Source organism: Primulina eburnea, chromosome 17 (genome assembly GCF_022965805.1).
Source record: "Primulina eburnea isolate SZY01 chromosome 17, ASM2296580v1, whole genome shotgun sequence".
Classification (NCBI taxonomy): domain Eukaryota; kingdom Viridiplantae; phylum Streptophyta; class Magnoliopsida; order Lamiales; family Gesneriaceae; genus Primulina; species Primulina eburnea.
This window is the reverse complement of record NC_133117.1, coordinates 22038528-22055657: the sequence shown is the minus strand read 5'-3', so window position 1 is coordinate 22055657 and position 17130 is coordinate 22038528.

Below are 17130 nucleotides of genomic sequence, written 5' to 3'. Positions count from 1 at the left end.
CCCAACGAATTAGTCTTGGCTTTGCGTCCTTTTTAGCCATCAAATATTTTAAGGCTGAATGATCAGTATGCACGACAACTTTGCTCCCTATCAGATACGATCTAAACTTATCAAGAGCAAAAACCACGGCAAGAAGCTCCTTCTCTGTAGTGGCATAGTTCAGTTGGGCAGCTGACAGTGTCATACTAGCATAGTAGATGACATGAATGCATTTATCCCGCTTTTGTCCCAACACTGCCCCTAGAGCTGTGTCACTTGCGTCACACATCACCTCAAATGACGACCCCCAATCAGGTGCTATCATCACTGGTGCGGTGATCAACTTCTCCTTCAGGACCTGAAATGCCTGCACACACTCAGCAGAAAAATCAAATTTCACATCTTTTATCAGTAAATTGGTCAGTGGCTTAGAAATGCAGGAAAAATCTTTGATAAAACGTCTATAAAACCCTGCATGTCCTAAAAAACTACGCACTCCTCGGATGTTTGTTGGGGCAGGGAGTTTCTCTATCACTTCAATCTTAGCCTTATCGACCTCAATCCCCTTTTCAGAAATTTTGTGCCCCAACACTATCCCCTCTCTCACCATAAAGTGGCATTTTTCCCAGTTCAGCACCAAATTTGACTCCTCACATCTCTCCAAAACTTTAGACAAATTAATCAAACAAGTATCGAATGAAGAGCCAAATACAGAAAAATCGTCCATAAATATTTCAATGAAATCCTCAATCATATCATGGAAAATTGCCATCATGCATCGTTGGAAGGTTGCTGGTGCATTACATAGACCGAATGGCATTCGTTTATATGCAAATGTCCCATAAGGACAAGTAAAAGTGGTTTTCTCCTGATCTTCAGGGTCAATAGGAATTTGCATATAACCTGAATAACCATCCAGGAAACAGTAAAAAGGATGCCCGGCTAACCTTTCCAACATTTGATCAATAAAAGGGAGGGGGTAGTGGTCTTTTCGGGTGGCGTCATTAAGTTTTCTATAATCAATGCAAACACGCCACCCTGTAACAGTTCTAGTAGGGATTAATTCATTATTTTCATTCTTGACAACAGTGATCCCACCCTTTTTCGGAACTACTTGCACTGGACTAACCCACCTACTATCAGAAATCGGGTAAATAATACTTGCGTCCAGTAGCTTAATCACCTCTTTCTTTACCACCTCTTGCATAGCTGGGTTCAGTCGTCTTTGAGGTTGGGTAGAAGTCTTGTGGTCAGCCTCCATCAGAATTTTGTGCATGCACATGGATGAACTGATCCCCTTGATGTCTGCAATTCTCCAACCTATTGCTTTGATATTATCCCTCAGAACTCGCAGCAGCTTTTCTTCCTCCAAACCTGTCAAAATAGATGAGACAATTACTGACAGTTTATCATTATCAAGCAAAAATAAATATTTCAAATGAGAAGGAAGAGGTTTCATCTCTAAGATTGGGGTTTCTTCAATGGATGACCTTAAAGGTCTTGGGACATGCCCAAGCTCCCCAATCCTAGAGTTTACCGTTCTTGAAATCGGTCTGCCTGCTTCCAGATAAAGCATGTATTCCTTAATATCCTCATTCTCCAACTCTCCTGAACATGAATCAGTCAAACAAACCTCCAAAGGATCTTCACCTATCAGTACCTGCAAACTACACTCAACAAGCTCGTTAGTAGCATCAATTCTAAAACAATCAGTTGTATCATTAGGATATTTGATGGACTGAAAAACATTAAACACCACACTCTCATCATTCAGTCTCAACACCAACTCACCCTTTTGTACATCTATCAGAGCTTTCCCAGTGGCTGTTGCGTGTTTTCACTCCCGCAAGTATACGGTGTCAAGTTTTAGTACTGTATGAGTACAGATATCGATCCCACGAGGAGTAATTATTCAAAGTTGTATATTAAGTACCATAATTGACATAGCTCAACTTTATTTAGACAAATCGAAAGGTTGGTTTGTAATTAATTCAAATAGATTAACGATTACTATAATATAGAATTCACTGAGGAAATAAATCTAGAGATATGATTTCGTCTAGATTCCCCTATGCTAAATCTGCATTAACTATCATGTTATTAATTGCATCGTATTTATAACCAAGAACTCGCAATGTTTCTACTCCCTCTGTCGAGTGATAAATAGAACTGTATTACCTGTTACCGATTTTAATATGTCTATTCAAAACCAAGCAACACGTAATAAAAGCAACCAAGGTCCTCTTACGGATTCGTCAGAGTTATACGTCTTTTGCATGTTATAAATATCTAACGATGTGATTTCTCCTGTCCTAATTTCAATCCCCTCTTTCGAGTGTTAGATTTAAATTATTCAATCAATCGAATTATGGCCAGTAATCCAAAAGCATTAATCACAAGAAATCACAAATAAACACGACGAATTAATTAAATGATAAATTAAAAAGTCAATAACATAGGTTCAACCAAGACTACATCAATCTCTAGAAAATGGAATTAGTTCACATTCGCGATTAAATCAATACAAAACCTGTTTGTAATCATTAAAAACGTAAAAGTAGGAAACCGAATTAAGAACGTGTTGGCGAGAGGTGGAAGTGCGTCTCCGTGTCCGGATTCAGCGTCTTCTATCCCCGTTCTTCGCGTCCCGTGCTCCGTGTGCTCTCGCTTTTCCTCCTTTTCCTCGAGTGGTGTGACGACTGTGCTAGCAAATATTTTCGAACCCTTAAAATCCACGCAGAAAACTTATTTATCTGAACGCTCGCGCGGCGCGCATATGCGCGGTACAGACTCGCGCATATGCGCGAGTCTCCTGTGCATTGCTTGTTGTCTTGCGCGCATGTGCGCGACATGAGCGGCGCATATGCGCGATGCTCTCGGGTTGTCGATTGCTGTCTCTCGCGCATATGCGCGGCTTGAGTGGCGCATATGCGCTGAACTTTCTGTGAATATCGCGCATGTGCGCGTGAATAAGTCGCGCATGTGCGCGGAGCTTTCTGTATTCCACCCTTCGGACTATTGCTCACACTTCTTCTCCTAGGCGCCATTTTAGCTCGTTTTCACGCACATGTTGTATCCGCACCTAGATTCCTGCAATCACACCAAAAACAACACGGAACGCATAATTCTGCCCAAAAAGACCAACAATCTATATGAAATATAGGACTAATATAAGTGCATAAAATGCACTTATCAAATCCCCCCAAACTTAAACTTTTGCTAGTCCCGAGCAAAAATAAAACTAAAAAATAAGACTGCAGACTCAAGCAAGAAATAAACACTAACAACTATAGTCATAGATATACAAAAAAAAAATGACAGTGGCCTCAGATTCATTTATTTTTTATGTGATTCATATTTACTCTAGAGTCACGTGCGTGTGTGGTGTGTCAATGTTTATCTACCTCATCGAATGCTCAAATAGATTCACAGTGCCAAATCGCCTCATAAACTTAAGAAGTCCTCAGTTCGGTGCAACTTACACTTCATTAAAACACACATTTACTTCCACAGATCACAAAGGACTTTATTGGTGATTGTTTGGCTCAAAAGATATTCATCACAAGTATACCAAAGCTAAAGTCACACAATGAGATGCTTACATGCAAATCATTAAAGTCTATACTTATTAACCATGTTTATCAGGTATCCATAGGCTTGATTTGAACAACTTTTCTCCACTAGTATATTGGATAAATGTGACAAGGTTAATAGGTCTTGTAGGCTTGTAACGTTAGGCTACGGCTCATGGCTACAGTAAAGGTATGGGGATCAAAATTTGAGAGAAATATTTGAATTCATCACTTTCACTCATTTTCATTTTCTTTTCAGTCACCACCCATTTATTGTTTTCTTTTCATTCATATCCATCATTTCTCAAATGATTTCTTTCTCACCACTTTTGATTCATTCTTTTCATCGTTTTTTTTTTCTTTTGAACTCCTTTCTGTACATTCAATTTTTCTCTTTTTCTTTTCAAGGAGTGTTTGAATCATTCCAATACCAATGAACTTATTTCTCTCAAAATTTAGGTAGGATAATAAGTGTATAAGCTCATTAGGTAGTTGTTTTGGGATGTAGAATAAATACAAGTGGGGGCTAATTGTGTGTCATTGACACACACCACTTGATTTTTAGCAAGCTCAAAATGGGACACTAGGGATATTTCATGTTCGTTAGGTAGGCTCGAAGGCTTGAACGGTTCCAAAGATCGCCTAAATCATTCCTATGTCACATATCATCCGTATTTCGCCTCGAAAAGTGTCCAAACAAGTTATAGATTCCGTCAATTCATTAGTCAACTCATACAAACCAGTCAAATGCAATTTTCAATCACAAGGATATATGATATAGGTGCACAAAGAAAAGTTAAGCATCTCAAAAATTTATTCGAAGCTCGATGGGCTAACAATTGATAATGAGCAAAGAATATGGGCCCCAAAGATATTGCGAAAGAATGCCTAGATCATTTCTGTGGTCGCAAAAGTGTCAGTTAATGTCATGTAAGGGTTACTAAAATCAGACTTCTCTTATTTAATTGGCATCACAGGCACGCAAATAGTCTCTGAGCACCAACAATATCAACAAACATGACAGTGCAATAAAATGTGACTCCCAAATAATAACGAATACATTCATGCTTCAGACTCTCGATTTTATTTTCATCATCGGCCTCACAATAGCATATCCATGACTAGTCCTAACAATTCTAACATGCAATGAAAATAAATAAATGATATTTTTGTTTTTTTTATAACATAAAATAAGTAAATGAACATCAAAACCAAAAATTAACGCAGAAATTCAAGAAAATCAACTCAGATCGACTCATCTCAAATCAAATAATCAAATCGCCCCCCTAAACTTAAAACATGCATTTTCCTCAATGTATAATCAAGAAAAAACGGGACAATCATACCTCACACGACGAGCGTCAGTGCTCGCCGTCATCATCATCAACGTCCTCATCCATGTGCTGGGGTGGGGCCTGCGGTGGAGGGCCTGGATACTGTGGTGGTGGATACGGTGGTGGCCAAACAGGTGTCTGGGGAAACATGGGATCATCTGGACCTAAAGGCGGGAACCGCTGAGCAAGAACGGACGTGAAGTCCATCATAAAGCCCATGGCATAGTCTGTGCGGTACTGGAGCGAATCCAGCACCTGGCGCTGCTCAACCAGTAATCTCCTCTGATCCTGCATCTCAAGCTCTAGTCGTCTCAATGTGTCTCCCCTGCGCTGTCGGCCTCCCTCAGGTGGTGGTGGCAGTGGTTGAAGCGGTGCCAGTGGCAGGTACTCGTCATATGAATCAACGGGAGGCAGATTAGGCGCAACGATGGGAGCCTTCGGTTTGAGCACTTGCTCATCGGGCGACCAAGCAACTCCGGCGTGTCTGCATAGGTCGGTAACAATGTGAGGGCACGGGAGGGCGACCGCGGCTAATCCTGTGCCGGCTCTCATGATCGATCCATGTATTATTCTTCCCAAGTTAACGGTTTTGCCCATCAAAATCGCAAAGACAAGCGCCACTTTGTATTTGGTTACGTCGTGGTAATGCGAGGAAGGGAGAACTCGAGCCAACACGAATGACGTCCACGCACTCGCATTAGGAGTCATCTCGGATTTCTTCAGTGAGATAGGACCATTCGCGCTCATTTCCATACGGCGCCTGCCTGACACACAGTCCGAATAACCTCTGCATAATTGACACCATCGTCTAAGAACGCACTGTACTCATCCTCCTCGAGGCTTGGCATCTGATATATCGAATTTATCGTCTGAGAATCAAACGATACCAATTTACCTCACACTAGTACCTTTGACTCATCGTGCCGTATCCGCAGATTGGCATAAAACTCGCGCACAACAGAAATCACAGCATCAAAAGGCGGTTGAGCAAAATCAACCCACTGTCTTCTTTGCAGTTCACGCTTAATAAAACCCCGTAATGTCGATAGATTAAATCCCCTCTCCGGGATAATCGCCCGAGTCATCGAGTTCTCAAACACCTGTTGAGCCTCTTCACTCCAAAATTTGTGCGAATCAAAGCTCGAAGAGGAAGATGCACCCTTCTTTGATTTCTTCTTTGGTGCCATTTCAATTCAATAATCAACAATCCCAATCGACACCAACTAATGTCAACAATTGAAGCTCCACAATTCCGGTAATGACACCCCAATATAAGTAGCAATTATAATTCACCAAACCAATTAATCCGGTTAGCACACAATAAACGCCCCAAGTACAAACTATTATAGAGAAATTCGAAGTACCCACTTCACAATATCACAAATTCCTCGCTGGATTAACACCAATTTCAAGATATGAGTCAAATAATCCGGATAAATTCTTGAGTTCACAAGAGGGTTACCGAAAATTGAAGTGTGGTTGGCTTTTAGAGGAAGGGCGGCGGAGGCGGCGTGGTTGAAGTAGGAACGGCGGTGTTGTGCGAAGGCGGGGCGGCGAGGATTTGGTGTGATCTGTTTTCTGAAATCGCGATCTCGGCCCCCCCTTTTTTTTTTAATACTTAGACGCGCGCATATGCGCGCCTTGGTTCGGCGCATATGCGCGGATGCTTCAGGCCTGCATGCTGGATGTGGCGCATATGCGCGCCCTGATTGGCGCATATGCGCCAAACTCTCTGTAAATTACGCGCATGTGCGCGGACAATGTGGCGCATATGCGCCGACCTTGCTGGAAAATTCGCGCTTGTGCGCGCTCATAAATGGCGCATATGCGCCAAAGTTTCTGGAAAATTCGCGCATGAGCACGCTCAGAATGGCGCATATGCGCCAAACCCACTGCCTGTTTCGCGCATTTGCGCGAAAATAAATCGCGCATGTGCGCCATGCTCCTGTCCATAAATTTTCGATCCTTTTTTTTTTTTTTGAATACCTGCAAAAATAACACAATGCAACTCAATATTTGAATCAAGAAAATTAAAATTAATAAACTAAAGAATTGAAAAAAAATAATTAAAATAGACGAATGCAAAAATTAAATAATTGTGGGTTGCCTCCCACACAGCGCTTGGTTTAACGTCATCAGCCTGACTTTCTTCAGTCTACTTTGGTTCTCCCAGTGGGATGTTGTCCATGTGTCGCACTTCATTTCCAAAATAATGCTCAACCTCTGACCATTGACCTTGAATTTCTCACCATTTTTGCATTTTAGCTCAATTGCCCCATGTGGGTACACTGCTTCCACTGTGAATGGTCCAGACCATCGTGATTTTAGCTTACCAGGGAACAGCCTCAGTCGAGAATTGAATAGTAGCACCTGTTGCCCCGTTTCAAAAAGTCGGCGAAGAATCTGCTTGTCATGCCATCTCTTGGCATTTTCCTTGTATATCTTGGCATTTTCGTATGCATCATTCCTAAACTCCTCCATCTCATTCAGCTGCAGCAGTCGTCGTTCGCCCGATGCTCCATTATCAAAATTTAGCTTTTTCACAGCCCAATATGCTTTGTGCTCCAGTTCCACAGGGAGATGACAAGCTTTTCCAAAGACCAACCTATAAGGAGACATCCCGATAGGTGTCTTGTATGCAGTCATGTACGCCCATAATGCATCATCTAGCTTGATCGCCCAATCCTTCCGGTTTGTCTTCACTGTCTTTTCTAAGATTTGTTTGATCTCCCGGTTGGATATCTCTGCTTGCCCATTGGCTTGCGGGTGGTATGCCAGTGTCACCTTGTGCTTCACATCATACTTGGCCAATAGTGAGTTAAAATTTTATTACAGAAATGCGTACCTTCATCACTGATAATGGCTCTAGGCGTTCCGAATCCTGTGAAGATGTTCCTGTGGACAAACTTAACAACAACTCGAGCATCATTAGTACTGGTGGCGATTGCTTCCACCCACTTTGACACATAATCAACAGCAAGTAAAATGTAAGATTGACCAAAAGAAGATGGGAATGGACCCATAAAATCAATACCCCAGACATCAAAAAGTTCCACCTCCAAAATATTTGTTAGTGGTAATTCATGTCGTCTAGAAATATTGCCAACACTTTGGCATTTATCACATGACTTGACTAAAGTATAACTGTCTTTAAATAAATTAGGCCAATAGAAACCTGACTGTAATACCTTAGCTGTTGTTCTAGATGCTCCAAAGTGTCCACCGTAGGGTGAGGAATGACATTGCTCTAGAATCATACCCGCTTCTTCCTCTGTTACACATCGTCTAATTATCTGATCAGCGCATCTCTTGAACAAGAACGGATCGTCCCACAGATAAAACTTGGCATCATGAAGAAATTTCTTCTTTTGATGATACGTTAAATCTGAAGGTAATTCTCCTGCAGCAAGGAAATTAGCTATATCTGCAAACCACGGATGTGTAACACTTACCTTGAAAAGTTGTTCATCTGGGAACGACTCGTTGATAGCTCCACCTTCAGTTCTTTCTTCCAGCTCTAGTCGTGACAGGTGATCAGCCACCTGGTTCTCACAACCTTTCTTGTCTTTGACCTCAAAGTCAAATTCTTGAAGTAGGAGTATCCATCGTATCAACCTGGGCTTTGCATCCTTTTTGGCAAACAAGTAACGAAGAGCTGCATGGTCAGTAAAAACCGTTACCTTTGTGCCAATGAGATATGTTCTAAATTTGTCGAATGCAAACACCACTGCTAGCATCTCTTTCTCAGTAGTTGTGTAATTCTGTTGGGCTGCATCGAGTGTACGGCTCGCATAGTAGATGGCTTTAAACATCTTGTCTCGCCTTTGTCCCAGTACTGCTCCCACAGCATAGTCGCTAGCATCACACATGAGCTCAAAGGGCTCCTTCCAATCAGGCACTATCATGATGGGTGCCGAGATCAGTGCTGCCTTGATCCTGTTAAACGCCTGCAAACAATCATCGTCAAAAATAAATGTTGAATCCTTTTCTAACAAATTACATAAAGGTCTAGTAATTTTAGAAAAATCTTTAATATAACGACGATAGAACCCGGCATGTCCCAGGAAGCTTCTGATTCCTTTCACATTTTTCGGCGGTGGGAGCTTTTCGATTGCCACAACTTTGGCTCTGTCCACTTCTATCCCTCTAGCCGAAATTTTATGACCTAGCACAATACCTTCGGAGACCATGAAATGGCATTTCTCCCAATTCAACACTAGATTCTTTGCTTGACATCTCTGCAAAACAAGCGTTAGATTCTGCAAACAATGATAAAAAGATGAACCAAACACAGAAATATCATCCATAAACACTTCCATTATTTCTTCGACCATGTCAGAAAATATGGCCATCATACACCTCTGAAAAGTAGTAGGTGCATTGCAGAGACCAAATGGCATTCTCCTGAAAGCAAATGTACCGTAGGGACAAGTGAAGGTAGTCTTCTCTTGATCCTCCGGTGCTATAACAATCTGATTGTAACCTGAATAGCCATCTAGAAAGCAATAATAATGATAACCACCTACTCTATCAAGCATCTGGTCAATAAAGGGAAGGGGAAAGTGATCTTTCCTAGTCGCATCATTCAATTTCCTGTAGTCTATACATACTCGCCAACCAGTCACTGGACGAGTTGACATCAATTCATTATTCTCATTTCTGACTACAGTTATTCCCCCTTTCTTAGGCACTACTTGTACTGGTGAAACCCATGAACTATGAGATATAGCATAAATAACACCAGCATTTAACAATTTTAATACCTCAGCCCTCACAACTTCTTTCATGGCAGGATTAAGCCTCCTCTGATGATCAACGTAGGGGGAATAGGACTCCTGCATCAAAATTTTATGCATACAAACAGTAGGGCTAATTCCCTTTATATCAGCAATTGTCCATCCCAAAGCAGATTTAAATTCTCTCAACACCCTCAACAACCTATCTTTCTCATCACTAGTAAGAGCAGAAGATATAATTACCGGATGTGACGAACCCTCGTCTAGGAACGCATAGCACAAGTGACTCGGTAAATCCTTCAATACAGGGGTTGCTTTTGGTACCTCTTTACTTGCATCCTCAAGTAACTCCTCCAGTTGGGAATCACTCTTTTCCTTAGGTAGTGTATTGAGAGCAAGTAACTCCTCTTGCACATCCCAATCATCTTCATCCAGTGTAGAAGCTGATTCCAACAAACATCTCTCCAAAGAGACTTTTGTCAACTTACCTGCACCAACATGAGATACACATGAATCAATTATATCAATACTCTTACAAGTACTTACCTCATTTGGTCCCTTGATGGTGTCGTAGATATTGAACACGACTTCTTCTCCACCTACTCTCAATGTGAGTTCGCCTTTGTGCACGTCAATCAATGCCTTCCCGGTAGCTAGGAATGGCCTTCCAAAGATAAGCGGAGTCTCCTGGTCTTCTTCCATATCTAATATAACAAAATCAGCAGGAAATATGAATTTGTCTACCTTTACCAGTACATCCTCTACTATCCCTCGTGGATAGGTAAGTGATCTGTCCGCCAACTGCAAAGTAATAGTGCTAGGTTTCACCTCGCCAAGCTCCAAAGTCCTGTAAATAGAAAAAGGCATTAAATTTATACTAGCACCTAAATCACATAAAGCTCTATTTACTCTAGAACCACCAATAACACAAGGAATAGTAAAACTCCCTGGATCTTTGAGTTTCTGGGGTAGTTTCCTTTGGAGTATTGCACTACACTCTTCAGTCAGCTTTACAGTTTCAAATTCTTGAAGCCTCCTCTTTTTGGACATCACATCTTTGATGAACTTAGCATAATTGGGCATTTGCTCCAATGCATCGGCAAATGGAATGTTGATGTGTATTTTCTTGAAAATTTCCAGAACCTTCGCAAACTGATCATCTAGCCCTTTCTTCTTGAACCTCTGTGGATATGGAAGATTTACCTTCGGTAAAGGCTGCTGTTTAAGTACTTTCTCAGGTTCTTCTACTCTCTCTTCTCCAACACTTGTACCCTTTCCATCATCTTCCTCAACAAGAATCTCTACACTCTCTTCAGTCGGCTCTTGGATGCCAATTTCCTTACCACTTCTCAATGTGACAGCTTTGCACTGCTCCCTAGGATTCACCTCGGTATTGCTGGGAAACTGCCTCGATTCTGATCTTTTAAAGCATTGGATAGTTGCCCAATCTGTGTTTCCAATGACTTCATCGTGGCACCCAAATTGCCCATGTGTGTCTCCATGTTAACAAGACGAGACTCAGTTCTCGCCATCCTCTTTCCAGACTCAGTCACAAATGTGCCCACTAGATCTTCAAAAGATGGCTTTCCTTCCCCTTTCTGTGTATTGAACCCCGGTGGAGGATTCAACACGTTCTTGTTGTTCGCATAAGAGAAATTATCGTGATTCCTCAAACCTGGATGATAAGTATTAGGGGGAGGATTACCTCGATAACCTCCAAAGCCACGATTGTTGATGTACTGAGCTTCCTCCATAACTGGCTCTTCCTCAGCAATCATTAATGCTACTTCAGACGTAGCTTGGCTTGCTTTGTTCATCGCTGCAATTTGTGTAGTCAATGCCGAAACCTGTGCAGTAAGTGATGTAATCGGGTCTACGGCATACACTCCAGCAGGTTTCCTTGATCCAGATCGTTCACTTGGCCACTGATAACTATTGATGGTCATCTGTTCAAGCAAATCATAAGCCTCATCAGGTGTTTTAGAAAAAATAGTACCTCCGGCGGCTGCATCCACATTCCCTCTTGTTGGCCCATCTAAACCATTGTAAAATAACTCAATCTGCACCCAATCTGCATAGCCATGATTCGGGCACTTCCTGAGTAATTCTTTGTATCGCTCCCACGCCTCATATAACACTTCAAGTTCTCTCTGCCTGAAGTTGGTGATATCTATTTTTAACTGAGCAGATTTAGCAGGAGGAAAATATTTTGACAAGAACTTCGTAACCAAATCCGCCCAAGTAGTAATACTTCCCAGCGGTAGAGATTGGAGCCAACTCCTTGCATGATCCCTAAGAGAAAACGGAAACAGGCGCAATCGAATAAGTTCGTCAGAAACACCGTTCATTTTTACCGTATCCGTGATCTCCAGAAAAGTTCATAAGTGAAGATGGGGATCTGCAGTGGCTACTCCTCCAAATTGGTTCTGTTGAACCATGTTAATGAGTGCGGGCTTTAGCTCGAAGTTGTTAGCAGCAATGGTTCCGCGAGCTATTCCAGAGTAGTGAGCATTGATGATAGGACGGAAATGTTCTCGGATTGGCACCTCTCTAGGGGGTTCATTCTGGTTGTCTCTGTTTTCAGCCATTGCTTTAATTTCGTCTCTCCTTGCTTTCCTTAATCTCCTGGCAGTTCTTTTGATCTCCGGATCAAAAATTAGCAAGTCGGGATTTTGATATTTTCGCATGCACTGCAAAACAAAACGACTATAGATTAACAAAATAAAGAAAACAAAACAAAATAAAGTCTAAATTAAAATCAATACTACTTAGTAATGATATCAATATGCAATTAAATAGTTTACTCCCCGGCAGCGGCGCCAAAAACTTGTTGCGTGTTTTCACTCCCGCAAGTATACGGTGTCAAGTTTTAGTATTGTATGAGTACAGATATCGATCCCACGAGGAGTAATTATTCAAAGTTGTATATTAAGTACCATAATTGACATAGCTCAACTTTATTTAGACAAATCGAAAGGTTGGTTTGTAATTAATTCAAATAGATTAACGATTACTGTAATTCTAGCACGCAGTATAGAATTCACTGAGGAAATAAATCTAGAGATATGATTTCGTCTGGCTTCCCCTATGCTAAATCTGCATTAACTATCATGTTATTAAATTGCATCGTATTTATAACCAAGAACTCGCAATGTTTCTACTCCCTCTGTCGAGTGATAAATAGAACTGTATTACCTGTTACCGATTTTAATATGTCTATTCAAAACCAAGCAACACGTAATAAAAGCAACCAAGGTCCTCTTACGGATTCGTCAGAGTTATACGTCTTTTGCATGTTATAAATATCTAACGATGTGATTTCTCCTGTCCTAATTTCAATCCCCTCTTTCGAGTGTTAGATTTAAATTATTCAATCAATCGAATTATGGCCAGTAATCCAAAAGCATTAATCACAAGAAATCACAAATAAACACGACGAATTAATTAGATGAAAAGTTAAAAAGTCAATAACATAGGTTCAACCAAGACTACATCAATCTCTAGAAAATGGAATTAGTTCATATTCGCGATTAAATCAATAAAAAACCTGTTTGTAATCATTAAAAACGTAAAAGTAGGAAACCGAATTAAGAACGTGTTGGCGAGAGGTGGAAGTGCGTCTCCGTGTCCGGATTCAGCGTCTTCTATCCCCGTTCTTCGCGTCCCGTGCTCCGTGTGCTCTCGCTTTTCCTCCTTCTCCTCGAGTGGTGTGATGACTGTGCTAGCAAATATTTCCGAACCCTTAAAATCCACGCGGAAAACTTATTTAATCTGAACGCTCGCGCGGCGCGCATATGCGCGGTAGAGACTCGCGCATATGCGCGAGTCTCCTGTGCATTGCTTGTTGTCTTGCGCGCATGTGCGCGACATGAGCGGCGCATATGCGCGATGCTCTCGGGTTGTCGATTGCTGTCTCTCGCGCATATGCGCGGCTTGAGTGGCGCATATGCGCTGAACTTTCAGTGAATATCGCGCATGTGCGCGTGAATAAGTCGCGCATGTGCGCGGAGCTTTCTGTATTCCACCCTTCGGACTATTGCTCACACTTCTTCTCCTAGGCGCCATTTTAGCTCGTTTTCACGCACATGTTGTATCCGCACCTAGATTCCTGCAATCACACCAAAAACAACACGGAACGCATAATTCTGCCCAAAAAGACCAACAATCTATATGAAATATAGGACTAATATAAGTGCATAAAATGCACTTATCAGTGGCTAAAAATGGTCTTCCTAAAATTAGAGGAATCTCACGATCCTCTTCCATGTCTAACACAACAAAATCCACTGGAAAAATAAACTTGTCAACTTTTACCAACACATCCTCTACAACTCCTCTAGGAAATTTAATTGATCTATCAGCTAACTGTAGAGAAATTGTAGTTGGTTTCACTTCACCTATCCCTAGCTTCTCAAAACATGAATAAGGCATCAAGTTAATGCTTGCACCTAAGTCACACAAAGCTTTAGCAAAAAATGAAGTTCCTATGGTACAGGGAATAGAGAAACTACCTGGATCCTTAAGCTTTGGAGGTAATTTATTTTGTAAAATAGCAGAACATTCCTCCGAAAGCTTAACTGTCTCAAAGTCAACCAATTTCCTCTTTTTTGATAAGATTTCTTTAAGAAATTTTGCATATGAGGGCATTTGAGCTAAAGCTTCTGCAAATGGGATATTTATGTGCAGCTTTTTGAAAATCTCAAGGAATTTTGAAAATTGAGTATCCAATTGCAGTTGCTTAGCTCTTTGGGGAAAGGGGAGCGAATTAATATCAACATTGGAGTTCAAGTTTAGGGACTTACCTTTCTCCTTCGTGTCATTGGATCCTTGCTTTGATGACTCCTTCTCCTTCGCATACTTATCGACATCAACCACCTCTTGCTTTATGGGAGACGTCACCGTGACTGCATTGACACCTTTAGGATTCTTTTCCGTGTCACTAGGTAGTGAACCCGGAGCTCGTGTAGCCATCTGTGTCGCTAGCTGCCCTAGTTGAGTCTCCACTCTTTGCATCATGGCATCATGATTTTGCCATCTCATCTCATTCCCTGCTATGTACTTTGCAAGCATGTCCTCAAGGTTTGACTTGCCATCTTGTGGCTTGAAACCGGGCGGCATAGAGGGTCCAACACCTTGTGGAGGCTTAGGTGGTTGTTGAGGAGGCTTTTGCTGCATAGGATGTTGTGGAGGATTAAACTGTAATGGCACAACAGCGTTTTCTGACGGTCTCCATCCGAAATTTGGATGATTCCTCCAGCCTGGATTATACGAGAAACTGTATGGATTGTTTTGCTGACGCCCCTGGTTTCCCAAATAATTTACTGAATCCCCTCCAAAACACTGTATTTCCTCACAAGGCATATCCGGCATGAATGGCATGTCACAAGATGGACCACCAACTATTTCAGCATTTCCTTGGATCTGATTCACTGACTTGACTGGTATTGACTTCTGCGCTTGTAATTGTGCCATCTGATGTGTCAATCCATCAAGTTTCGCTGTAATCGCTGTCAAAGCATCCATCTCAAGAAATCCGACCTTCTTCTCCCTTCGGTTATCTTGCCAACCCACATTGCTTTCCGCCATATTAGAAATGATTTCAAGTGCTGCGGTTGGCGTTTTCCTATATAAACTCCCATTTGCTGCCGCATCAAGCATAGATCTCACAGAAGGATCTACCCCATAGTAAAATGTCTCCACCTGCTGGCCTACTGAAAAACCATGTCTCGGGCACATTCTCAACATCTTTTTAAACCTCGCCCATGCTGAATTCAGTGATTCCCCATCTCTCTGTCTAAATGAAGTGATTTCATTTCGCAGTTGTGTAATCTTAGTAGGGGGAAAATACCTGTGCATGAAGAACTCAACTAGCCCATCCCAAGTAGTGATAGAACCAGCTGGAAGGTCGCGAAGCCACTCCATAGCTTCTCCTTGCAAGGAGAATGGAAATAGTCTGAGTCGAATGGCATCAGTACTCACCCCATTGCACTTAATCGTATCACAGATTGACAGAAAATTCTCCAGATGTGCATTGGGGTCTTCAGATGGTGCTCCACCAAACTTTACTTGCATTTGGATCATCTGGATGATGCCTGGCTTCAGCTCGAATGTATTTGCCTGAATCGTAGGGCGGATTATACTAGACCCATAACCTTCGAATGCTGGTCGATGAAGCTCCATCAATGTACGGTTATCCTCTTCTCCGGCCATTTCCTCAACTTCTGGTTTACGATCTATTTCAGATTCTGCTTCAGATTCAAATTCCAGAGTCAAGTTGTTGTTCCTTCGGGCTCTGCGGATACTGCGGAGAGTGTTTTCAATCTCAAGATCAAGTGGCACTAGATTCCTGACGTCTTGAGCACGGCTCATATAACACGAGCTAACCCCTGAAATCAAAAAATTTAAGTGCACGATTTAAGCTCCAAGCGAGAATAAGTAGAATAAACAAAGGTAATTAAAATGCTAAAGAAAGAATAAAAAAAAAATTTTAGACTAAGAGTAAAAGCCTAGTCTCAAACAAATAATTTATCCTAATATCAAATAAATAGTCCCCGGCAACGGCGCCAAAAACTTGACCGAAGATTTCAGTTGTGATTAATTCTAGCAAGCGGATTAGGTCAAGTTATAGTAATTGGACAGACGTCCAAGTATCGATCCCACAGAGACTATTATTTAATTACTAAGATTCAATTATTTTATTTAATCTAGGCAAATAATAATGAGTGATTTGATTTTTATTTCAACTACGTGGATTTTAAACTAAGTTATGCTAATTTAATGACTAAATCAAATATCAGAGAAGCTTGGAACTTGGGATTTTCAAATTTAAATAGAATGATCGGGAACACACAATGGTAACAAACTTTGATTATTATCATGCACTGGAATTATTTAACCACAAATTATTCGATATCACGATGCAATTCCCTAATTTAATCATAAATCAATTTTAGAATTTATAATCCTATTTTTATTTAACAGTCCAATTATTTCTAATTGAATTTAATTAAACAAAAACGCATTTATCAATGAAGGAATTACAGCTGTCGCCTAAAATCGCACACTGAAACCGAATACTATTTCTAGTCGGTTTAACCGTGTGTTGATTAATATTTTCGAAGCTAATTTCAATCTATTCCCTTTCGAGTCAAGATTGAACGACAAGCATGCAAATAATTGGCCAGATCAAAAGCACGAAATTTATACAAATATTAATCAATAACATAGAACGATTTTATAAATCAAACACTTCAATGAATAAACAAAAATCAATCGTTTGTTCCTATCGTGGTCCCGATCACAAAAGAAAACTACTCCATAAATTCAAAACTAAATCAAATTTAATAATTGAATTCATGTCTGAAAAATAAGAAAATAAAAGAAAATATGAAATCTCAATGACGGTGTGCGGATCTTGCGTGTAGATTGCGCTGTTTTCGCCCAAGTCGTCGCCGTCTTTTTCGGTGCTCAAAGCTTGCGCCTTTTTCTCTCCAAAGTCGGCTGCCTCCT